Source organism: Pseudophryne corroboree, chromosome 11 (genome assembly GCF_028390025.1).
Source record: "Pseudophryne corroboree isolate aPseCor3 chromosome 11, aPseCor3.hap2, whole genome shotgun sequence".
Classification (NCBI taxonomy): domain Eukaryota; kingdom Metazoa; phylum Chordata; class Amphibia; order Anura; family Myobatrachidae; genus Pseudophryne; species Pseudophryne corroboree.
In genome coordinates, this window is record NC_086454.1 from 288,782,396 (window position 1) to 288,808,605 (window position 26,210).

At 48.0% G+C, this 26,210-nt stretch overlaps 1 protein-coding gene across 1 annotated transcript in view; it reads right to left on the reverse strand.

The window, feature by feature from the left end:
• TRADD (TNFRSF1A associated via death domain) overlaps window positions 1-26,210 on the reverse strand; it is a 98,593-nt gene that overhangs the window by 71,981 nt on the left and 402 nt on the right. The window lies entirely within an intron of this gene.

Here is a 26,210-nt window from a genome sequence, read left to right on the forward strand (position 1 = left end):
CCGTGCCTCAGCATCTCCGTGCTTCCCAGCACATCCATGCCTCAGCATCTCCGTGCTCCCCAGCACCTCCGTGCCTCAGCATCTCCGTGCTCCCCAGCACCTCCGTGCCTCAGCATCTCCGTGCTCCCCAGCACCTCCGTGCCTCAGCATCTCAGTGCTTCCCAGCACCTCCGTGCCTCAGCATCTCCGTGCCTCCAGTGTCTCCGTGCCTCAGCACCTCCGTGCCCCAGCACCTCCGTGCCTCCAGTGTCTCCGTGCCTCAGCACTCAGCACCTCCGTGCCTCGGCACCTCCGCGCCTCAGCACTCGGCACCTCCGCGCCTCAGCACTCGGCACCTCCGCGCCTCAGCACTCGGCACCTCCGCGCCTCAGCACTCGGCACCTCAGCACTCGGCACCTCAGCACTCGGCACCTCAGCACTCGGCACCTCTGTGCCTCCAGCACCACTGTGCCTCCAGCACCACTGTGCCTCCAAGCACCACTGTGCCTCCAAGCACCACTGTGCCTCCAAGCATCTCAACGTCTCTAAGCGCCTCAGCGCCTTCAAACACCTCAGTAACTCTAGCATTTCGGTGCCTTTAGCACCTCAGTGCCTCCAGCACCTCAACATCACTCACAGTAAGCTTTTGGTACTCTCCACCAATTCATCAGCACCTTTACAAGTCTTGTCTTTCAGGAGACCTTCAAGCATTCACCCGTGCCTCCTGCCTACTGTTCTAATCCTGTATGAGGAAGACCTACATCCGGCCATCTCTACTGCGACCCAGTAGCGGTTCCTCTTCCCGGTCACCGGAAGAAACCCCGAGTCCACAACACTTCCAAACCAGGTCAGTGATAGTATACTCAGGCCACATGGACCCGGGGAATCGGAACACAGAGTCAAGTGCCATCCAAAGTTTGGCTTCCCGAGTTCAGTCTCAAGAGGCGACACAGGGTCAGGTGATGCAATATCTCCAGGAATTGTCCGGCCGATTGGATCAAATCCAAGCATCCTTAGCCTCCGCAATTCCGGCTCCAGCTCCCGTAACTGCTCCAGTTGCTGTTTCCAGTAATGTCCAACCTCCGGCCGGTACCAGGTCACGTCTTCAGCTTCCTACTCCTTCCCGCTATAATGGGAACCCAAAGAATTGCCGTGGTTTTTTAAATCAGTGCGAGGTGCACTTCGAGCTGCTCTCTCATAACTTCCCTACGGATCGCTCTAAGGTAGCGTATATCATTTCCCTGCTTGAAGGGTCAGCGTTGGATTGGGTGTCTCCGTTGTGGGAACGATCTGATCCAGTGGTTTCCAACTACACCAACTTCATCACGTCCTTTCGAAGAATCTTCGACGAGCCCGGCAGGATGACCACTGCTTCTTCCGACTTGCTCCGTGTTCGTCAGGGCTCCCGTTCCGTGGGTCAGTACGTGGTTCATTTCCAGACCATTGCCTCTGAATTGCGCTGGAATAATGACGCTCTGAGAGCTGCCTTCTGGAACGGTCTCTCCGACCGGCTGAAAGATGAGTTGGTCACAAGGGATCTGCCGGATCCATTAGAAGAGTTGATTTCCCTTTGCATCAAGGTGGATCTTCGGATGCAGGAGCGTGGAAGAGAACGTAGCCGTTCAGATCGTTCCAGGTTCCGGAATCCTACTCCTAGACCGGTGGCTATGCCTAGCTCGGATGAGCCCATGCAAATTAACCGATCCCGACTGTCTCCGGAAGAACGACAGCGTCGTTGTGAGGGTAAACTTTGCCTTTACTGTGGAGCCGCAGATCATTTCCTCAAATTTTGTAAATCCCGTCCGGGAAACGGGTAGGCCTAGCTTGTTCCAGAGGAGTCAAGCTGGGGGTTACGACAAAATCTTCTCCAATTTTGGACTGTTTGCTTCCTGTAACTTTAGTCACCGATTCAGCCTCCAAGTCTTGTGAAGCCCTGTTGGATTCCGGAGCTGCGGGGAACTTCGTTTCTTCCTCCTGTGTCCAAAGCATGGATTTAAAGTTACGGCCTATCGAGCGGCCTATTTCGTTGACGGCTATCAACGGTACTAGAATTTCCAAGGGTCTCATAATGTGGCGCACAGAACCAGTTAAGCTGCAGGCGGGGCTCTACATCAAGAAAGTCTGGAACTCTTGGTGATTCCAGAAATGCATCACGATCTGGTCCTTGGAATGCCTTGGCTGAAAATTCATAATCCCCACATTGACTGGAAGTCTTCTCAAATTCTGTCTTGGAGTTCCTTTTGTCACGCTAACTGTCTCACTCCCGTTTGTCCGCTTCGTGTCTCTTCTAAGACGGATGAAGAGCATATTCCGGAGGCGTATCAAGGATGTGTTTTCGGAACAAGCAGCTGATCTGTTACCACCTCATAGGCCTTGGGACTGCCCTATTGACCTTGTCCCAGGGAAGACGCCACCTCGTGGTCGCACATATCCCCTGTCTCTTCCCGAGACTCAAGCTATGTCGGAATATATTAAGTCCAATCTGCTCAAGGGATTTATTCGCCCCTCTTCATCCCCTGCTGGAGCGGGCTTCTTTTTCGTGAAGAAGGACGGGGGGTTGAGACCATGTATCGACTACCGCGCCTTAAACGATATCACTATCAAGAATAAATACCCCTTGCCACTAATCACAGAGTTATTTGATAGGGTTCGTGGCGCCCGCGTTTTCTCCAAACTCGACTTGAGGGGAGCTTATAATCTTATACGCATCCGAGAAGGGGATGAATGGAAGACTGCCTTCAATACCCGGGATGGGCATTACGAATACCTGGTGATGCCATTCGGTCTTAGTAATGCTCCTGCTGTTTTCCAGGGATTCGTCAACAAAATCTTCCGAGACATGTTATATCAGAGTGTTGTGGTATATTTGGACGACATACTGATTTTTTCCAAAAATCTTGTTGAACACAGGACTCAAGTCAAAGAAGTGCTCCACCGTTTACGAGAGAATCATCTCTATGCTAAGCTTTCCAAATGTACCTTTGAAGTAACATCAATTCCGTTCCTCGGTTATATCATCTCGGGGACAGAGCTTCGCATGGATCCGGAAAAGCTCTCTTTCATTCGTGACTGGACTCAGCCTCTCTCTTTAAAAGCAATACAAAGATTCCTGGGCTTTGTGAATTACTACAGGAAATTCGTTAGAGGTTTCTCCACCATTGTTGCGCCCATTACTGCCTTGACGAGAAAGGGCTCTAATCAGAGTTTGTGGCCTCCTGAAGCCATTGAGGCCTTTTCCCACTTGAAGTTAGCTTTCAAGTCTGCTCCTGTTCTCCAACAACCAAATTTCGATGAACCTTTCTTCCTAGAGGTTGACGCATCTTCAGTCGGGGTTGGGGCCGTTCTCTCTCAGTACTCCTCTGATAAGAAATTACATCGTGTGGCTTCCACTCTCGTAAATTCTCTCCGGCCGAACGAAATTACACTATTGGAGACCAGCAACTTTTGGCAATTAAATCCGCTTTGGAAGAGTGGAGATACCTCTTAGAAGGGGCTAAACATGTGTTTACCATTTACACGGATCACAAAAATTTGTTGTACATCAAATCCGCACAATGCTTGAATCCTCGCCAAGCGAGATGGGCACTTTTCTTTACTCGATTTTCTTTTGTTATCAAGTACCGGGCCGGGACTCTCAATATTAAAGAGGATGCGCTGTCCCGTTCACAAGTTTCTACAGACGAGGATGAATCTTTTGAGCGGAGTTTAATTCTAAATCCAGTTTCTGTCTCCGCTGCTTTAACTACTCCAGCTCCTCCTCCTGGAAGAATGTCCGTACCTGCTAGATTCCGGCCAAGAATATTAGTGGGCCCATTACTCTAAGTTTTCCGGTCATCCCGGTGCCCAGAAGATGTACAAGTTTCTGCAAAGGTCTTACTGGTGGAACGCCATGAGGAAGGATGTACAGGATTACGTTAATTATTGTCCACAGTGTACACAACATAAATCTCCTCGCCTGCCTCCTGCTGGGTTGCTTCGTCCTTTGCCTATTCCTGTGAGACCCTGGACTCACATTTCCATGGACTTCATCACTGACTTGCCCTGTTCCAAGGGTTGCAACACCGTCTGGGTGATCGTCGACCGTTTTTCGAAGATGGCACACTTTGTTCCATTGACTGGTCTACCGACAGCTCCAAAACTAGCTCTACTATTCATCCAAGAACATTTTCGGTTGCATGGGTTGCCACAGGAAATAGTCTCTGATCGTGGGGTACAGTTCACCGCAAGGTTTTGGAAAGCCCTCTGCTCAACTTTACAGATTAAACTTAAGTTTTCCTCCACTTATCATCCCCAAACGAATGGACAAACGGAACGAGTCAATCAAGATCTAGAGACTTTCCTTCGTCTTTATCTCTCCCCTTCACAGGACAACTGGGTGGAGTTGTTACCTTGGGCGGAGTTTGCCCATAACCATTCGTTTCATTCTTCCACTGGTGAATCTCCATTCTTCGTCAACTACGGGTTCCATCCACGTGTTCCGGAATTACCAAGCCTTCCGATAGAAGAGGTTCCAGCTGTAACGTCCACTCTACAACACTTCGGACAAATTTGGAGTAAGATTCATGCTAATCTTAAGAAGGTTTCAGTCCGGTACAAGTTTTTCGCAGATAAGAAACGGCGAGCCGCTCCTCAATACAAGGTTGGTGACAGGGTATGGCTGTCCACACGTAATCTCCGGTTGAAGGTACCCACCATGAAGTTTGCTCCAAGATTCATCGGTCCTTACCCTGTGCTACAAGTCCTAAATCCTGTGGTCTGTAAGCTGGGTTTACCTTCTCACCTACGTATACCAAATGCCTTCCATGTTTCTCTTCTTCGTCCTCTCGTCCTTAATCGTTTTCATTCAAAGACCTCTAGCCCCACCTTAGTGCAGACTGAAACAGGAACAGACTTCGAGATCAAAACTATTCTAGACTCTCGTTACCTTCAAAGAATCTGCAATATCTGGTGGAATGGAAAGGATATGGTCCTGAGGAGAGACGTTGGATAAAGGCTTCTGAGGTCTCGGCTCCTCGACTAATCCGGATTTTCCATTCTAGACACCCTACGAAACCGGGAAAGTGTCCAGGGGCCACTCCTAGAGGAGGGGGTACTGTCACAGCGCCGCCACGGTCTCCATACTTACCCCTCCGGGCGCGCTGGGTCTCCGGGCGGCCGTCCTCGCTGGCGGTTCCCGGCGTTCAGCGCTCCGTCCGGCCAGCGTGTGCGCTCGACGTCCACGGGAGGTGCGGGTGACGTCATCGGTACCTCCACCAATCAGGCGGGAATCCTGGCGGGAAGTTCAAATTCAGACGCCGGGCAATGCTCCGGCACCTGAGTATCATCGTTGCTGCGACTGTGGTGGTGATCACCAGAGCTCCCGTTTCTCCGTGCTTCCCAGCATCTCCGTGCCTCAGCATCTCCGTGCTTCCCAGCACCTCCATGCCTCAGCATCTCCGTGCCCCAGCACCTCCGTGCCTCCAGTGTCTCCGTGCCTCAGCACCTCTGTGCCTCAGCACCTCTGTGCCTCAGCACCTCCTTGCCTCAGCACCTCCGTGCCTCAGCAGTCGGCACCTCCGTGCCTCAGCACTCGGCACCTCCGTGCCTCAGCACTCGGCACCTCCGTGCCTCCAGCACTCGGCACCTCCGTGCCTCCAGCACCTTCGTGCCTCCAGCACCACTGTGCCTCCAAGCATCTCAACGTCTCTAAGCGCCTCAGCGCCTTCAAACACCTCAGTAACTCTAGCATTTCGGTGCCTCTAGCACCTCAGTGCCTCCAGCACCCCAACATCGCTCACAGTAAGCTTTTGGTACTCTCCACCAATTCATCAGCACCTTTACAAGTCTTGTCTTTCAGGAGACCTTCAAGCATTCACCCATGCCTCCTGACTACCGTCCTAATCCTGTATGAGGAAGACCTACATCCGGCCATCTCTACTGCGACCCAGTAGCGGTTCCTCTTCCCGGTCACCGGAAGAAACCCCCGAGTCCACAACACTTCCAAACCAGGTCAGTGATATACTCTAGGAAGTAGGACCATGCGGGTTGGAGAAGTATCTCCAGGGTACTGTGCGCATATCATACAGCCTGATATGTGTACTGTACAGATGAGAGAGTTAGGGATAGGATTTTTCACCTCGAAGGTTTGCAATATGGTAATGTCATATTCTGTCCCATATGTTCTCCCCGATGATGCATATTTCATATGCGGGAGGAAGGCGTATAAGTGGCTTGCCCCAAACTCAGAGGGATTGTGTTACATTGAAAGAGTGTTGCCAGAAGTAATGACCATAACCCATAATAAGATGAAAGACGTTCACCGCAATGCTCAAGCTCCTTACACTCACACTCACTATGAGCACATCGTTAAGAGACACCTTATAGATAGGACAGAGCACGCAGCCTCTGATTTGATCCACGAATCTACCGGGATTCAATTCCTACTCGCGTTAGATATCACCCGTACCGCCAGAGGAATTATAAATTTTAGGTATATTCATGCGCTAGCGAACCTGATAGATAATATCACAGAGATGTATGATGACAACTTCAGGTATACTGGGAGGGAGTTGCAAGCTTACAAAACGGAACTGATCCAGCACAGGATGGTTCTCAATTACATCACAGAGGTGACAGGCGGGTATTGTGTCACCCTAGCAACTCAGTATGGTGTGAAGTGTTGCACGTACATTACAAACAGCACTGATGACCCAACCGAGGTCATAGATCAAAAGATGGACGATATCTTGCAATTGAAATGGGAGTTCCGAAGGAGACACAACCTTACCCTGACTGCTGTGAGTAATGAACTGACCGGCTGGGTTTCATGGTTGAACCCACGCAATTGGCTCTCAGGTTTAGGAGAATGGGCTCAAAATGTTATCGTGAATGTAGGAAAGTTTCTCCTTTGTATCCTGGGAGTTGTCATAATGATTGGTTTGATATTCAGGTGTGTTCGAATTTTAATGCGGTGCAAGCGCAGTACCAAAGTGATGAGTTTCAGGAGCGGGGGCATTGTTACAACAACTGATTTAATTTATGACCCTGCAATAGAGACAATGATGTGATAAGACGTGTTTCCACGGTCCGTTTCTTTCACCCGTTTCTCCTTTGTTTTCCCTCAGCGAAAATACATCCATCTAGACAAGACTTTTGATGAACACTTAAACCAAAGATACATCCATCCGGAAAAGACTTTAAATGGACATTCAAAAGACTTTAATGGACATTCTAAAGACTTTAATGGACACTCTAAAGACTTTAATTAACACCCACAGCAAGGATACACCCATACGGACCAGACTTCAATCAACACCCAAGGACGATTGCACAAAATGTTATGTGAATGTATTTGTGATACGTGTCTTTTCTCTGACGTCCTAGTGGATGCTGGGAACTCCGAAAGGACCATGGGGAATAGCGGCTCCGCAGGAAACTGGGCACAACTAAAGAAAGCTTTTAGGTCACCTGGTGTGCACTGGCTCCTCCCACTATGACCCTCCTCCAAGCCTCAGTTAGATTTTGTGCCCGGCCGAGGTTGGATGCACACTAGGGGCTCTCCTGAGATTCTAAAAAGAAAGTATATAATTAGGTTTTTTATTTTACAGTGAGACCTGCTGGCAACAGGCTCACTGCAGCGAGGGACTAAGGGGAGAAGAAGCGAACCTACCTGCTTGCAGCTAGCTTGGGCTTCTTAGGCTACTGGACACCATTAGCTCCAGAGGGATCGACCGCATGGAACTGGCCTTGGTGTTCGGTCCCGGAGCCGCGCCGCCGTCCCCCTTACAGAGCCAGAAGCAAGAAGAGGTCCGGAAAATCGGCGGCAGAAGACATCGGTCTTCACCAAGGTAGCGCACAGCACTGCAGCTGTGCGCCATTGCTCCTCATACACACTTCACACTCCGGTCACTGAGGGTGCAGGGCGCTAGGGGGGGGGGCGCCCTGAGCAGCAATAAAAACACCTTGGCTGGCAAAAATACCACAATATATAGCCCCAGAGGCTATATATGTGATAATTACCCCTGCCAGAATCCATAAAAAAGCGGGAGAATTGTCTGCGAAAAAGGGGCGGAGCTATCTCCTTCAGCACACTGGCGCCATTTCTCCCTCACAGCTCCGCTGGAAGGAAGCTCCCCGGCTCTCCCCTGCAGTCTACACTACAGAAAAGGGTAAAAAAGAGAGGGGGGGCACTAAATTTAGGCGCAGTATATATAACAGCAGCTATAGGGGACATAATTCAGTTAGTCCCTGCATTATATAGCGCTCTGGTGTGTGCTGGCATACTCTCACTCTGTCTCCCCAAAGGGCTTTTGTGGGTCCTGTCCTCTGTTAGAGCATTCCCTGTGTGTATGCGGTGTGTCGGTACGGCTGTGTCGACATGTTTGATGAGGATAATGATGTGGAGGCGGAGCAGATGCCTATAGAAGGGATGTCACCCCCTGCGGGGCAGACACCTGAGTGGATGGACTTATGGAAGGAATTGCGTGCACGTGTCGACTCCTTACACAAAAAATTTGACGACATGCCAAATGCGGGACAGCCGGCTTCTCAGCTCGTGCCTGTCCAGGCGTCTCAAAGGCCATCGGGGGCTCTAAAACGCCCGCTACCTCAGATGGCAGACGCGGATGTCGACACGGATACTGACACCAGTGTCGACGACGATGAGTCTAGTCTAATGTCCACTAAGGCCATTCGTTGCATGATTGAAGCAATGAAAGAGGTGTTACAAATTTCTGATATAAACCCAGGTACCACTGAAAAGGGTATTATGTTTGAGGAGAAAAAACTACCCGTAGTTTTTCCCCCATCAGAAGAATTAAATGAAGTGTGTGAAGAAGCATGGGCTTTCCCTGATAAAAGATTGGTAATCTCTAAGAAGTTACTAATGGCGTTCCCTTTCCCGCCAGAGGATAGGTCACGTTGGGAGACACCCCCTAGGGTGGATAAAGCGCTCACACGTTTGTCTAAAAAGGTGGCACTACCGTCTCCGGATACGGCCGCCCTCAAGGAACCTGCTGATAGAAAGCAGGAGGCGATCCTGAAGTCTGTATATACACACTCAGGCATTATACTTAGACCAGCTATTGCGTCAGCATGGATGTGCAGTGCTGCCGCTGCGTGGTCAGATTCCCTGTCAGAAAAGGTGGATCCCTGGATTCTGCAAATAGTATCTCAAGGGTACAAACTGGAATTCGAGGCATCTCCACCCCACCGGTTCCTAAAATCTGCCTTGCCGATTACTCCTTCAGACAGGGAGGCTGTGCTAGCGGCAATTCACAAGCTGTAATCCCAGCAGGTGATAATCAAGGTGCCCCTACTTCAACAAGGATGGGGTTACTATTCCACACTGTTTGTGGTACCGAAACCGGACGGTTCGGTGAGACCCATTTTAAATTTGAAATCCTTGAACACATACATAAAAAAATTCAAGTTCAAGATGGAATCGCTCAGGGCGGTTATTGCAAGCCTGGACGAGGGGGATTACATGGTATCCCTGGACATCAAGGATGCTTACCTGCATGTCCCCATTTACTATCCTCACCAGGAGTACCTCAGATTTGTGGTACAGGATTGCCATTACCAATTCCAGACGCTGCCGTTTGGACTCTCCACGGCACCGAGGGTGTTTACCAAGGTAATGGCGGAAATGATGATACTCCTTCGAAAAAAGGGAGTTTTAATTATCCCGTACTTGGATGATCTCCTAATAAAGGCGAGGTCCAAGGAGCAGTTATTGGTGGGAGTAGCACTATCTCAGGAGGTGCTACACCAGCACGGTTGGATTCTGAATATTCCAAAATCACAGCTGGTTCCGACGACACGTCTACTGTTCCTGGGTATGATTCTGGATACAGTCCAGAAAAAAGTGTTTCTCCCGGAGGAGAAAGCCAAGGAGCTGTCATCTCTAGTCAGAGACCTCCTGAAACCAAAACAGGTATCGGTGCATCACTGCACGCGGGTCCTGGGAAAGATGGTGGCTTCTTACGAAGCAATTCCTTTCGGCAGGTTCCATGCCAGAATCTTTCAGTGGGACCTGTTGGACCAATGGTCCGGATCGCATCTTCAGATGCATCGCCTAATAACCCTGTCTCCAAGAACCAGGGTGTCTCTGCTGTGGTGGCTGCAGAGTGCTCATCTTCTAGAGGGCCGCAGATTCGGCATACAGGACTGGGTCCTGGTGACCACGGATGCCAGCCTTCGAGGCTGGGGGGCAGTCACACAGGGAAGAAACTTCCAAGGACTATGGTCGAGTCAGGAGACTTCCCTACACATAAATATTCTGGAACTAAGGGCCATTTACAATGCCCTAAGTCAGGCAAAATCCCTGCTTCTACACCAGCCGGTACTGATCCAGTCAGACAACATCACGGCAGTCGCCCATGTAAATCTATAGGGCGGCACAAGAAGCAGGATGGCAATGGCAGAAGCCACAAGGATTCTCCGATGGGCGGAAAATCACGTACTAGCACTGTCAGCAGTGTTCATTCCGGGAGTGGACAACTGGGAAGCAGACTTTCTCAGCAGGCACGACCTCCACCCGGGAGAGTGGGGACTTCATCCAGCAGTCTTCACGCTGATTGTAAATCGATGGGAACGACCACAGGTGGACATGATGGCGTCACGCCTAAACAAAAAACTAGATATTGCGCCAGGTCAAGGGACCCTCAGGCGATAGCTGTGGACGCTCTAGTGACACAGTGGGTGTACCAGTCAGTTTATGTGTTCCCTCCTCTGCCTCTCATACCAAGGGTACTGAGAATAATAAGAAAACGAGGAGTAAGAACAATACTCGTGGTTCCGGAATGGCCAAGACGAGCATGGTACCCGGAACTTCAAGAGATGATCTCAGAGGACCCATGGCCTCTGCCGCTCAGACAGGACCTGCTACAGCAGGGGCCCTGTCTGTTCCAAGACTTACCGCGGCTGCGTTTGACGGCATGGCGGTTGAACGCCGGATCCTGAAGGAAAAGGGCATTCCGGAGGAAGTCATTCCTACGCTGATTAAAGCCAGGAAAGATGTAACTGCAAATCATTATCACCGCATATGGCGGAAATATGTTGCTTGGTGTGAGGCCAAAAAGGCCCCAACAGAGGAATTTCAACTAGGTCGATTTCTGCATTTCCTACAAGCAGGAGTGACTATGGGCCTGAAATTAGGCTCCATTAAGGTACAGATCTCGGCTCTGTCGATTTTCTTCCAGAAAGAACTAGCTTCACTACCTGAAGTTCAGACGTTTGTGAAAGGAGTGCTGCATATTCAGCCCCCGTTTGTGCCTCCAGTGGCACCTTGGGATCTCAACGTGGTGTTGAGTTTCTTAAAATCACATTGGTTTGAGCCACTTAAAACCGTGGATCTAAAATATCTCACGTGGAAAGTGGTCATGTTATTGGCCTTGGCTTCAGCCAGGCGTGTGTCAGAATTGGCAGCTTTGTCATGTAAAAGCCCTTATCTGATTTTCCATATAGATAGGGCGGAATTGAGGACTCGTCCTCAGTTTCTCCCTAAGGTGGTATCAGCTTTTCACTTGAACCAACCTATTGTGGTGTCTGCGGCTACTAGGGACTAGGAGGATTCCAAGTTACTGGACGTAGTCAGGGCCTTGAAAATTTATGTTTCCAGGACGGCTAGAGTCAGGAAAACTGACTCGCTATTTATCCTGTATGCACCCAACAAACTGGGTGCTCCTGCTTCTAAGCAGACTATTGCTCGCTGGATTTGTAGCACAATTCAGCTGGCGCATTCTGCGGCTGGACTGCCGCATCCTAAATCAGTAAAAGCCCATTCCACAAGGAAGGTGGGCTCATCTTGGGCGGCTGCCCGAGGGGTCTCGGCTTTACAACTTTGCCGAGCTGCTACTTGGTCAGGGGCAAACACGTTTGCAAAATTCTACAAATTTGATACCCTGGCTGAGGAGGACCTTGAGTTCTCTCATTCGGTGCTGCAGAGTCATCCGCACTCTCCCGCCCGTTTGGGAGCTTTGGTATAATCCCCATGGTCCTTTCGGAGTTCCCAGCATCCACTAGGACGTCAGAGAAAATAAGATTTTACTCACCGGTAAATCTATTTCTCGTAGTCCGTAGTGGATGCTGGGCGCCCATCCCAAGTGCGGATTGTCTGCAATACTTGTACATAGTTATTGTTAACTAAAGGGTTATGGTTGAGCCATCTGTTGAGAGGCTCAGTTGTTTTCATACTGTTAAACTGGGTATAGTATCACGAGTTATACGGTGTGATTGGTGTGGCTGGTAGGAGTCTTACCCGGGATTCAAAATCCTTCCTTATTATGTCAGCTCGTCCGGGCACAGTGTCCTAACTGAGGCTTGGAGGAGGGTCATAGTGGGAGGAGCCAGTGCACACCAGGTGACCTAAAAGCTTTCTTTAGTTGTGCCCAGTCTCCTGCGGAGCCGCTATTCCCCATGGTCCTTTCGGAGTTCCCAGCATCCACTACGGACTACGAGAAATAGATTTACCGGTGAGTAAAATCTTATTATCTTATCTCTACAATCTTCAGGTAGTATCACACATAGTCGACAGGTGATATCCACATAGTAGCATTCACATATGTTCCCCCTCCATGTATCATCAACTAAATGTGCACCCCATTTGTTGGAACAAGAAGCCGAAAAGAGCTCGGTAGTGTTTGTTGGCCCACTTACAGACCCTTAATACAGGATAAGAAGGATTTAATGTATACTTCGCAATACCTCGAAGCTTATCTAGAACATGTACGGCACGATGATACATGCCCCTCAGACATGAAGTTCATACATACATGCTTTTACTATTCCACTAGGTCACACATTTCCCGCCTACTCCTCTCCTCCTACCACCCAATCATTTATAGATATTGTAGTGTATATTTTTCTGTTTAATGTTTAGATAGTGGCAGTTATTGTTGACTGCCAAAGGGTGGACTGTTAAAGTCAAAAAATATCATAATACATATGCCTTGTACTAACCCCATGCACATGCCCGCTGCTCGTGCATTCAGTCCGCCGTGCGTGCACATATCCGCAATTTGCGTAGGATCGCTCCGGCGATCATGCGCACGATATGGGTATTTACGGCGGAGTTTGTGAGCGTGTAGCGTGTTATTAGAACATAGCATATTTAACCCAAATAGCGTATATTGTAGATATAGTTCCCCTAGACCATGTCAGCGAGTATTATTAGTTTAAACAGTTCCTGGACAGAGAGATTCCTCTTTACATGATAGGAAGGGTCAGACTAAGGTTAGAAGGTGATGTCTAGTATCCAGCTGTAGGGTATTTTAAGGGAAACATACTGGTGTTGGTTAGAGAAAAATCGCATGTTCCTGCGTATAGTTATGTGCAGAAGTAGAATATAGATATAAATTGTATTTAAAAAAATATTATGAATGTGGAGGGAACGAGAATGGAACCCAGTCACACATAAATTAAATCTCCCTCAGACTGAGATACAATGGCCTTATTTACACTAAGCTTTGAGATTCTATGAAGAGGGCATACACCTTTGTTTACCAAGATGGCCAGGTTTCTTTTCAGAATAATGAGTGCTGAGTTGTCATTGTCTCACCTGAAAGTAAGGGACAAACAAGGGTGAACAATGCCCAGGAGCCGAGTATGTTTGGAAGATCAGAAACAATAGCTAACCACAGCAAAACCAGACAGATCGGAATTTAGGATACTAACATTCTTAGTCCAAAATCCATGGAGATAGAGGTATTCATTTATATATATTATATATGTATATATGTATATATAAATGAATAAATATATAATTCCTAACAAATTGTAATAGCAGGAGTATGTACATATATATGTATATATATATATATATATATGAATATGTGGATATATGAATATCTTGAAGATTGAAATAGATAGTAATATCATGTGTGGGATCATATTGTTCAGAGCCACGTGAACATTAATCTGGTGGGAATAAGAACATTGTTAAAACTTACCTCATTAAGATATTAATAATACCAGATTTATGTTTAATGTGATGGGTTTAACTGATCATGGGGCGGGAACTCAGATGTAAACAACAGAAACCACATCCCAAGTCCTAGCCATCGCCCACTTCTTGCACTAACCAATGGTCCCCGGTGCAGGACATGTCCCACCCCCTAACCAATGGAAGAAGAGCACACAGTGTCTATTGTATTATGCCTTGACCTACTGAATAAAGAGCGAGCTGCAGGCCAGGTCACTATCAAAGACTCTGAACGCTATCTACCTGATAAGCGGAGGACCGGATTCGGGTTGCGCTTGCGAATATTCTCACGTACGTACATTCTCTGTAGCCATTATTCTGTTTAGATTTACTTGTTAGCCTGTAGTGTATAAATTGTATTGTTTTACCTTTTTGGAATCAATCCACGGAGGCCTTAGAACCCTGTGGTTTCAACTACAAACGGTGTTGTGTTTTCACTTTCCTGCATGGGCTTTAAAGTAGTTTAACCTGTTTAAGGTGTATAAGCATTGTTAAGGTGTACGCATTGCGGATACTTTGTATCGCCAGCGCTACTTATGGTTTAAAGGTATAACATTGTTGCAGTACTTTGCTGCCAAAGGTTTAAAGTATAAGCATATCATTACATTGTATCATTAACAAGGTTTAAAGGTTATCAATTGTGTGTGCGCTCGCTGAGTGTACTCCGTACACTCAGCGCAGCGTGCGTACGCCAAGTGCGTACCACGTGCAGGACTCTGTACGCAAATAGCGTACAAAGTGCGTAGCACGTGCACGTAGTCTAGCGGCCATAGCGGCTCAACGGTAATAGTGTACAAAGGGGTATAGCTTTGCGGTCTAAGATAATACCGACATTATCAAACCAGTTACTTCTCAGGCTGGCGTCTGCTTCATCAGGCTAAAACAGAAAATATTATACAATCAGAAATTGTGTTTTATTTTGCTTTATTATGAGTCTATGACTAAATGGTAAGTTAAGCACAGACCACCAGTTTCCCTGCAAAATACCAATGGATATTGGGAAAACACAAAATTTATGCTCAAGGCCTGGACAATGGTACAATAATGTCCAAGGTGTTCTCTTCACTAATGACAGGTGAGTGCAACTGCTGCACATGGAAGAAAATGTTATGACACACACTAAATCTAACTCTCTCTGCACATGTTATGGGGTATATTCAATTAAAGTCGGATCCATTCCGACATGTATTTGTCGGAATGGATCCGACAACCCCTATTCAATACCATCTAAAATTCGAATTTTCCAAGTCGAATTTTAGATGGGACCCAGCGGAGAGGAGAGGGAGGGGGGGGGGGGGGGGGGGGAGCCGCGGGGGACACAGCCGGCGGCAGCCAGAGGAGACCAGTGCTACGGAGTAGCGCTGCAGCTGGATGTCACTCACCCGCCCGACCTCATGGCAGCTTCCACCCAGCTACAGCAGCGTGCTGGAGCCGGGTGGAAGCTGCCATGAGGTCGGGGCGGTGAGTGACATCCAGCTGCAGCGCTTCTGTAGCGCTGATCTCCCGCCGGCTGTCCCCCTGTCTCCCTGCGGCTCCCCCCCCCCCCCCCCTCGCCTCCTCCGGGTCCATCTCATTCCGACATCATTTTGATGTCGGATTGAGATAGTCGAAAAGGGGGCCAAAACCTGTCGGATTTGGCCCCGTTTTCGACATCAACACGTGGATCGGCAGCTATTCCGCCGATCCACGTGCTTTTCGACAAGTCGAATGCCTCGACTTGTCAAAAAGCTCTGAATAGGTCGAATCAGGATTCGACCTTAAAAAGTCGAAAACTGGCGTCTTTTCGACAGACGGCAGTTTTCGACTGCAATTGAATATACCCCTATATCTGCCCCACCTGCAGTGCTCATGGTTTTGCCCATTAGAGGAAAATGTTGTTTTGCAATCAACCTTGAATTAGGCCCTTTAGGGGTCATTCCGAGTTGATCGCTAGTGAAAAATGTTCGCAGTGTAGCAATTAAGTGAAAAAGCGGCACCTCTGCGCATGCGCGACGTACTTTCACAACGGGCGATGTATTTTTACACATGGTCTAGCGACGCTTTTCAATCGCAATGGCAGCCGCAGAGTGATTGACAGGAAAGGGGCGTTTCTGGGTGTCAACTGACCGTTTTCAGGGAGTGTTTGAAAAAACGCAGGTGTGGCTGGGCGAACGCAGGGCGTGTTTGCGACGTCAAATCCGGAACTGAATGGTCTGAAGTGCTCGCAAGCGCTGAGTAGGTCTGGAGCTACTCTAAGACTGCACAATTTTTTTTTGTAGCCGCTCTGCGATCCTTTCGTTCGCACTTCTGCTAAGATACACTCCCAGAGGGCGGCGGCTTAGCGTTTGCACAGCTGCTAAAAACAGCTAGCGAGCGATCAACTCGGAATGACCCCCTTAATGCAAAGATAAGCGACATCTTCATACATTCCTCCCCCAAGACAGTGAGCAGAGACCCTGAGAAGTTCTCCCAACCCAGGAATATCTGACTTGTACCGGTGACAACGCTACATCTATCTGTACACTGGGCACTAAACGTCATATTGTTACAATGATTTCCTTAATTTTACGCAGGTATAATGTGATCCCTTACAGCCTACATTTGTTTGTTTGTTAAATTACTGTATTTGGGGAAATATATACATACCCGGTGTCTAATGCTGGCCATACACTAGGACGATATCGTGTACGAATACATGATTTGGACGCCTAGTACGATGCATTGTGTGCACATCATGTTTTACTGCACATACGACGCATCGTTCGATCTGCGTCATTTTGAGTGACATTTTCCTGTTTTTGTTTTTTTCTGGAGAGGCACACGATCGATCGTTTATAACCCGTCGTTAGCACATCGGGTGTCATAAAACACCAAATCGCGAGGCCGGGGAGTTCAAGGGAAATCGTGACATGACTCGCATCTAATGCTGGTCATCCTGATGTATGGCCACCATTACTCTACACAGGGAAAGACAAAGCTCTTGGGTAATGCTGGGCATACACTGTCAGACCAACAGATATATCTGACAGGCTCACACACCTCAGATATCATGGGCATACACTGTGAGACATGTCACAGCATACGACCACACTAGTGGCTATGGGCCTAATTCAGATCTGATCGCTGCTGTGCGCTTTCGAACGGCGGCCGATCAAATCTGGACTGCACATGCGTCTAAGCTGCAATGAGCAGGTGCGTCGGATGGCTACAACAGGCATCGGCAGTCAGCGACGGGATGGTGTGAAAGATCCATTTGCACGGGCATTCACAAGGTGATTGACAGGAAGAGGCCGTCTGTGGGTGGCAAGTGACAGTTTTCAGGGAGTGTCTGGAAAAACGCAGACGGGCTTAAAAGTTTTCAGAGAGGGTGTCTGATGTCAGCACCGGCCCGGATCGACATGTCCAATCGATCGATATTTTCAGATCGGTCTCACGCATACACAATACAATTATCTGGCCAATCCGCCTATATCAGGGAGATCACCAAGATAATTGTATAAGCCAAGCATAAGGAGAACATTTTATTGTAGAAGAATTAACTAGTGATTCTAGATTTTAAATCTTTTTTTTTTTTGTTTTTATCTTCCCCCACACTACAAGAACATTGTTAGAAGGAAAGGGTTAAAGTGAAAGAAATAAGAGCCATCACATAAGGAAGTGTTGTCTCTAATGCAGTTTAATACCTGGAATCAGCCTGTCATCTCATGACCGCATTTACAGAGTATACGTCCCAAACACCAAACCACAGCTATCAGCTACTATCCACTACACGTAATATTACATATTACACATTCACTTAACAGCTTTCTTGAAAAGTAAACATGCCGTATATTGAATAAAAGCATTGTCGTTGTCAGAGGAAGATTTGTTTGACTTTCTATCTTGTTTCCAGGGCAGTATGCACAATACATTTAAATCCCAGGCCAACGGTGCTGGTGCTTGGAGTAGGGTTTATATAACATATTTTTAATAAGGGACACATATGAATTATAATGGTTCTGTGGCTGGCTGACTTTAAGCCTGCATTTCACCTGGTTTAACTTGGCTACAGAATCTGTATTATATGGGTTGGGTACAATACAGTATGTCGACAGTTATCATGTAGACCGAGATGAGCGTCTCTGGTGGCCAAGCAGTGACTTTAACTTCTCCTGGTGGCTGCAGCGGCGTCTCCTGGGTGACTGCCACTTCCAGGTCAGACCTCTGAAATACTGGAATTTTTTTCCTATCCCTAATTATCTCTCTAGTGCCCAATCCTAATCCTCTCCACGCAGCCTAAATTTAACCACCCCCAACGTAGCCTAACTATAATCTCCCACACGCAACCTAATCTTAACCACCCCCAACACAGCCTAAACTTATCCACCCCCACCACAGCCTAACCTTATCCACCCCCACCACAGCCTAACCTTATCCACTCCCACCACAGCCTAACCTTATCCACCCCCAACACAGCCTAACCCTATCCACCCCCAAACAGCTTAACCCTAATCTCCCACACGCAGCCTAACCTAAACCACCCCTAACACAGTCTAATTTTAACCACCCCAACACAGCCTAACCCTAATCGCTTCCACGCTGCCTAACCTAAACCACCCCCAACACAGCCTAACCTAAACCTCCCCCAACACAGCCTAACCTAAACCTCCCCCAACACAGCCTAACCTAAACTTCCCCCAACACAGCCTAACCTAAACCTCCCCCAACACAGCCTAACCTAAACCTCCCCCAACACAGCCTAACCTAAACCTCCCCCAACACAGCCTAACCTAAACCTCCCCCAACACAACCTAACCTAAACCTCCCCCAACACAGCCTAACCTAAACCTCCCCCAACACAGCCTAACCTAAACCTCCCCCAACACAGCCTAACCTAAACCTCCCCCAACACAACCTAACCTAAACCTCCCCCAACACAGCCTAACCTAAACCTCCCCCAACACAGCCTAACCTAAACCTCCCCCAACACAGCCTAACCTAAACCTCCCCCAACACAGCCTAACCTAAACCTCCCCCAACACAGCCTAACCTAAACCACCCCCAACACAGCCTAACCTAAACCTCCCCCAACACAGCCTAACCCACCCCAACACAGCCTAACCTAAACCACCCCAACACAGCCTAACCCTAATTCCAACCACAGCCTAACCTAAACCACCTCCAACACAGCCTAACCTAAACCACCCCCAGCACAGCCTAACCTAAACCACCCCCAACACAGCCTAACCCTAATCCTTCAAACACAGCCTAACCTTAACCATCCTCAATGCAGCCTAACCCTAATGTCAAGATTCTGGCAATGGTGGCATATCATCTTTCACCATTATGAGAATGTCTATACTGACAACATTGTGTTGTCAACATTATTGTCAACCTCTTGACTACATCCCATATTATTCATATGTGTCCTATGCTAAAAAGATATTCTAGCAACCCCAGCCAGGTGCTATAGCCTAGAGATACATGTAAAAGCATTGGTGCCCTGTCAGTCCGTCCCTTGAATCGGCTGTGCTTGTATGTGTATACAGTACAGTAAGGAGACAGTTATACTGGAAAAAGGAACATTTTGACAAACCTTTCTAGAGGTGAGCTGTGCTGCTGGCTAACCATCTTTATTGGGTGCCTGGGTTTCTGTTACATGAATATCCATGTATACATTACACCACAGACTTAAGGGGGTATTCACAGAGCGATCGCTGCTTAAAATCTAAGCAATCTGACTAGATTGCTTAGATTTTAAGCATGATCGCTCCGTGTGTACCCCCCACAGCGAGAGCTTAAAGGCCGCCGCCCCCAGGTGAAGACCCTGTTTAATAAAGTGTTTTTTTAAAGTATGTGTTGTGTTTTTTTTTAAATATTTTCTTTACAGGTGGACTACGGGTGCCAGCGGGCCCTTTATGTCCGGGCATGCTGGCACTTGTGGTTCTCCAAGTGCCAGCATGCTGGGGCAGGCTTGCTGGGACCTGTAGGTCACCTGTAAAGAACAATATTACTATTCTTTACAGGTGGACTGCAGGTGCCAGCAGGCCATTTATGTCCGGGCATGCTGGCACTTGTGGTTCTCCAAGTGCCAGCAGGCTGGGGCAGGCCTGCTGGGACCTGTAGGCCACCTGTAAAGAATAGTAATATTCTGCATTTTATTTTATTTTTTGCGGGGGGGGGGGGGGTTAGTTGCAGTGCCTCCCCAGCCCCTGACCTCACCGCACGTCACTGAACCCTAGCCCCCTCTGCCTGCAGCCTAACCTTAATTCCCCACCCCCACCCTAACCCCCTCCGGGTGGTGCCCAAACCTAACCTCCTCCCCCCACCCTGCCTCCTTCCCCAACCCCCATCTGCTATACTTACAGTTGTGATGCCGGCTGTCAGGATTCCGGCGTCGGTCTCCTGACCCTGTCTGTATTCCAGCATCGGCATTCTGAAGGCTGTCTGGATTCCGGCGTCAGAATACCAACTGCCGGGATCCCGACAACCAGGTTCTTACCCACATCTCCTGATTCGGGGAGTACGGCAAGAAAGAAATTTTGCACCTGGACAAAGCATGCTGCAAGGCAAGGGCTGTATTGATTTCTATTTTTGCATGCAGAATGAATACTGGCTGATTTTGCATATGGGCCACAAAAGGACATTTTTTTTTAATTTATTTTTTTACACAGCAATTTAGATTTGAGTGCAGACATGATTGACTATCAGTGACGGGGACTGTACTACAAAACAAGGGCATTTTGCAGGGTCTGTCCCAGGAAGAGTGAATCCTGCATAACCTGTTACTAGGGTTGCCAGTGTTTTTGCAGATGCTTCATCCTTGAACACAGCAGCACATCATAGAAGCTTACAGAAGCTACATCCTTCACATTAGCAAATTTGCACACAGGAGCTGCTTTCAAAGATGCAGCTGCTGTGTTACTGCGTCCATCGCTGAACCAGGCCCTTAGGGGGTCATTCCGAGTTGATCGTAGCTGTGCAAAATTTTGCACAGCTACGATCAACTTTCCTGACATGCGGGGGGACGCCCAGCACTGGGCTAGTTCGCCCCGCATGTCAGTCCGGCCCCCCCTCGCAGAAGTGATCGGCGGCGATGCCTTTGCACTTCAGGAGTAACTCCCGGCCAGCGCAGCTTTAGTGAACTGGCCGGGAGCTACTCCTCGCTCCCTGGCCCGCAGCGGCTGCGTGTGACGTCACGCAGCCGCTGCGGCACGCCCCCCATTCGGTCCGGCCACGCCTGCGTTGGCCGGACCGCGCCTACGAAACGGCGGCCAAACGCAGCCGTTTCGCCCCCTCCGCCCATCGATCGCCTCTGCCTGTCAATCAGGCAGAGGCGATCGCTGTCCTGCCACGGCCGTCGGCCATCCCGCATGCGCACAAAGGCGCCGGCGCATGCGCAGCAGGGACCCGTTCGCTCTGCTGCGTGAAAACGCAGCGAGCGAACGGGTCGGAATGACCCCCTTAGTCAGTAGAAGTAATGTGGAAAAGCGAGATGGTGCACTTTGTTACGGGAGATGTGTGGCGTAATGGAAGGTAAGCAAACGAAAAAACAGAAAGTAAAAGCTGTATACAGTTTCAGTGCAATAAAATAACGTCATGACCGCTATTATATTATCACTTTCCCTGAATACTAGAAGAATATCGCTGGCAACACACATTCCTGTCACTGCCTCGCCAAGTAACCAGAACAATTCCTTTAGGCAAATGGCCTCATGAATATGCCAATGTAATCACTCACCAACTCTGGTTTTGGACCTTAAACATGATTTCAACATGCTGAGCTGGTTATTTGTGGCCCACATGTGGCAACCATATTTGCATATGTGCGGACATCTTAATATGGGCACCATCAGTAGACCCAGGCCCATGGGCACCTGCTTTTTTTTTTTTATTGCATAGGCACTTAAATTGGCACCTTGCAGCCTAGATAGTAGCCAGGAAAGTCCTGATCCCAATGAGTTTCTGACCATCCCCTTGTGGTGCTTTTACATAAGCCATTAAATTGAGAAGACATCAGGACTTTCTTTAGAACGTTTCACATTTGCACATTTTCTAGGAGTGTGTGCTTTCTCATAAATGCTTCTAAGTTAAACTTACAACATACATTAAGCACATAGTTGTGTTACTATCTAACGGGCCCCATACACTACAGCAACATGTCGGAGGCTAAAGTCAGATGCAATTTCCCTTGAACCGCCCGGCAGCTTCCCGGGCGGCAGGATTGCATACAATACAATGTATACGGTCCTTTTGCATACGATGTATCGTATGCGATCCCAACCATGTCTGCGGGATCCGACATATCACGAGTGCAGCACTAACGACCTAGGGGCTCCGATCCGATGCTCACGGGACCGCGCATCGGATTGGATGTAAAAACTCATCCGATTTGCCACTTTTCATCCAATTTATCGGTCCTAAAGGTCAAAATCGGATGAATTCGGGCATTATCGTTCTAGGGTATGGGGCCCTTTACAGTAGTTCTCTTACACACGTGTCCTCATACATTATTGCTGCAGTCGCAACAAACAGCCCCTTTCAGCTCGCCAGGTCCCATGTGACTCTGCTTGTGCCAATCGTTGATCTTGCATTTTTTTTTCCCAACTAAAAATGTGACTTAAGGTGCATACACACAGGGCGTTTTTGCCCAGTGTGTATATACAGCGATGATCGCTGACATCGCTGGGCTGAAAAGTGCTCAGGGCATACACACTGAACGCTTTTCCCCGCTGCCCAGCGATGTCAGCGGGGGTGAGCGGCTTTCCATAGATTAGCAGGACGCTATGGAAAGCCGCTCACCCCGCCGTTCATCTACTGGTAATACCATTAGATGAACGGCGGCCGCCAGCGATGAAGCGGGAGCGCGTATCAGTGCTCATCACTTGTCCATACACACTGGGCGCCTTTGAGCTGAAAACAGCTCAACACACCAAAAGTGAGCTGCTTTCAGCTCAAAATCGCCCAGTGTGTAGGGAGATTTAGGGGGTATCCAATTCCCCGTGGCTAATTGGCTCGCCGCAAAACCTTGCAAGTTCATATATACATGGAACCCTCCAATGGATAGTTAGTGGTGACCCAGTATCTATGCAAATCATAGATTTGTTGACAATACTTACCAAAGATCAAAGATACACCCCTGATGAAGTCTTGGCACAAGACGAAACGCGTTGGGTTATCATTCTGTTTTATATGATATTATCTCCAAATTCATAATAAGAAAGAAGAAGGATATTGATGATATTGTAGAGATCTACCTGCACTCTTCTGTAATTTTTAGGTTGATCAATGTAGGAGAAACACATTTTGCTGTCTTTGTAATGTTATGGACATTAATCGTGCTAGTGTATTTTTTTAATACATTTTTATGAAGGAACAGTTTATTATTACATTTTAAAGTTTGTTTACATTAAATTGTGAAACCTTATAAGGGTCTGTTTAAATATTAGGGGTTGATACAATCCTTGGGCGCCAATTCCTCTACTGTCACCCAATACCCTATACCTGGTTCCTCCTAACAGGGAACTTAGTGAAATAAGGCAGCCAGTTTTAGAAACATCCCATAAGTCGTTTACTTACCATTCAAAGAACGCAGGAGGAGAGTATTTGTTTGGTATGTATCTATCTATCTATCTATCTATCTATATCAAATTGGTAAATTGGAACAATGTAGTCCCAATCATGACAGGGGGACAGAACTCTCAATCTGTACCATCCCCCCAAAAGTGGGACAGTAGGGAGCTATGCGAAATCTCACAGTGCAAGCAAGCACAATACATGGGACTAGAGTGCACCCAGTTTGCATTTAGCAAGGTATATCAGAATCTGCCTGCACAAACATAGGCACTTCAGTCACAAATTCAAAATTTGCACATATCGATTACAAAACTGGTGATTTCAAAGGAACTCTGTCGTTGATCAGAAAATACACGGGGTGAATCAATTATCCAAGATGTGCGGCAGACATCACACATATTTATAGCACAGAAACATTGCTGCTTTTATTGAGCACTCCTATGAGAGTGTGAGGTAAAAGGAGCCATGTTGTGTATTATACCTTCCCGCCTCTTGAGCATTTCCAGACCCCCCAAAAACATATTGACAACTTCTCTTTTAATTGAATCACCACACAATGTTAGTCAGAATAGAGAATTGCTGCACTCTTGTATGATTCAAAGATGTACACAAATGCAGTTGCGCAGTAAGGATGGTGTAATGGTTAGCATTAATGCCTCACAGCACTGAGGTCATGGGTTCGATTCCCACCATGGCTCTGTGTGGAGTTTGTATATTCTCCCCGTACTTGCGTGGCTTTCCTCCGGGTAGTCCGGTTTCCTCCCACAAATCCAAAAATATAAACCTACCAGTATATTTTTGGATTGTGGAAGGAAACCGGACTAACCCTAGCGTGACTGTGTCTGTGTACATGTGGTAGGGAATAAAGATTGTAAGCTCCACTGGGGCAGGGACTAATGTGAATGGCCAAATTTTCTCTGTAAAGCGCTGCAGAATATGTGTGCGCTATATAAATAATAATTTGTAGCTGCGACTTTGCTCAGTGTGAAAATACGGTAATATGCAGAGACGCCCACTGCAAGCAAATCACATCGCCGCTGACATACAAAAGCGGAAACACTGAACACACATTGGTTGACCATCAAACTTCTAAGTAAGTTTATGCCGTCTCAGACAGAGCGGCTCTCCGTAGACACCGAGGGCTCTTTGGCTGTGAGTGAATTTGCTGTGGCTGATTTTGGTACGTCCAGAAAATGGACCCAACGTGCCTGCTTTTTCCTAGGCACGCCCCATTACCACTCACAAACGCTGGCTACCAGTCACTCATTTTGGAGCATGTGCAATGGCAAAAAATCAGTCCACTGCGTACAACATAAGCATTGCGAAAAAATCTAAATCAGGCCCTCTGTCCTGAACATAACACATTACATATGGGATCAAACTATGTATAACAGCCATATCAAAAGTACGGAACCTGCTAAATTTAGAGCAGCAATCAGCAATAAAGCAAACCATCATTAGAACTTATTGCTGATTTACATTTAGCATTGAACTTGCTGATACCCTGCCGGTTCAATAATGTTGGAGCCTATTACATAACACCCAATGTGTGTAATCCTAATATTTTCTCAGTAGTAGGTTGGAGTCTGTAACAGTGTAATTCTGATGCTTACAAGCGCTTTCATAAAAGGGGTTTTGTATTTTTTTTATTTTTGTTTTTGTTTAATCTTCCAGCAAAAATGTTACAAATAGCAATCACTCCTAAAACATGTTGTGATCACTAGGAGTGCGCTGTACCTAAAGGGGGGTACACACGGAGAGATCCGTGTTTAAAATCTAAGCAATCTGACTAGATTGCTTAGATTTTAAGCAAGGATCTCTCCGTGTATATGCCCCCCAGCGATAGCGATGGGCGGCCCCACGCATCGCTATCGCCGGTGCTAGATTGAGCCTGCATGCAGGCTCAATCTAGCGAGTCGCTCACTTCACCGTTGTATGAAGTGAGCGGCCCCCTCGTGTCCCCCCCCCCCCGTCCTCGCTCAGCACATCACACTGTGCTGATTGGAGGGAGAGATGTGTGCTGAACGGTCTGTGTTAAGATCGCTCAGCACACATCTCTCCCGTCAGTACACCCCATAACACCCTGGTGTGATCCCAGCCTTCCTGTGCACTCACAGATGGGGTAACATATAACAGGAGTATGTGATCACTAGGGGAACCCTGTACCCAACACCCAGGTGTGACCCCAGCCTTCCTGTGCACTCACAGACGGGGTAACACATAACAGGAATATGTGATCACTAGGTGAACCCTGTACCTAACACCCAGGTGTAAACCCAGCCTTCCTGACACCCACAGATGGGGTAACATATAACAGGAGTATGTGATCACTAGGGGAACCCTGTACCCAACACCTAGGTGTGACCCCAGCCTTCCTGACACCCACAGATGGGGTAACATATAACAGGAGTATGTGATCACTAGGAGAACCCTGTACCTAACACCCAGGTGTGACCCCAGCCTTCCTGACACCCACAGATGGGGTAACATATAACAGGAGTATGTGATCACTAGGAGAACCCTGTACCTAACACCCAGGTGTGACCCCAGCCTTCCTGTGCACCCACAGATGGGGTAACATATAACAGGAGTATGTGATCACTAGGAGAACCCTGTACCTAACACCCAGGTGTGATCCCAGCCTTCCTGTGCACTCACAGATGGGGTAACATAAAACAGGAGTATGTGATCACTACAGGAACCCTGTACCCACCACCTAGGTGTAACCCCAGCCTTC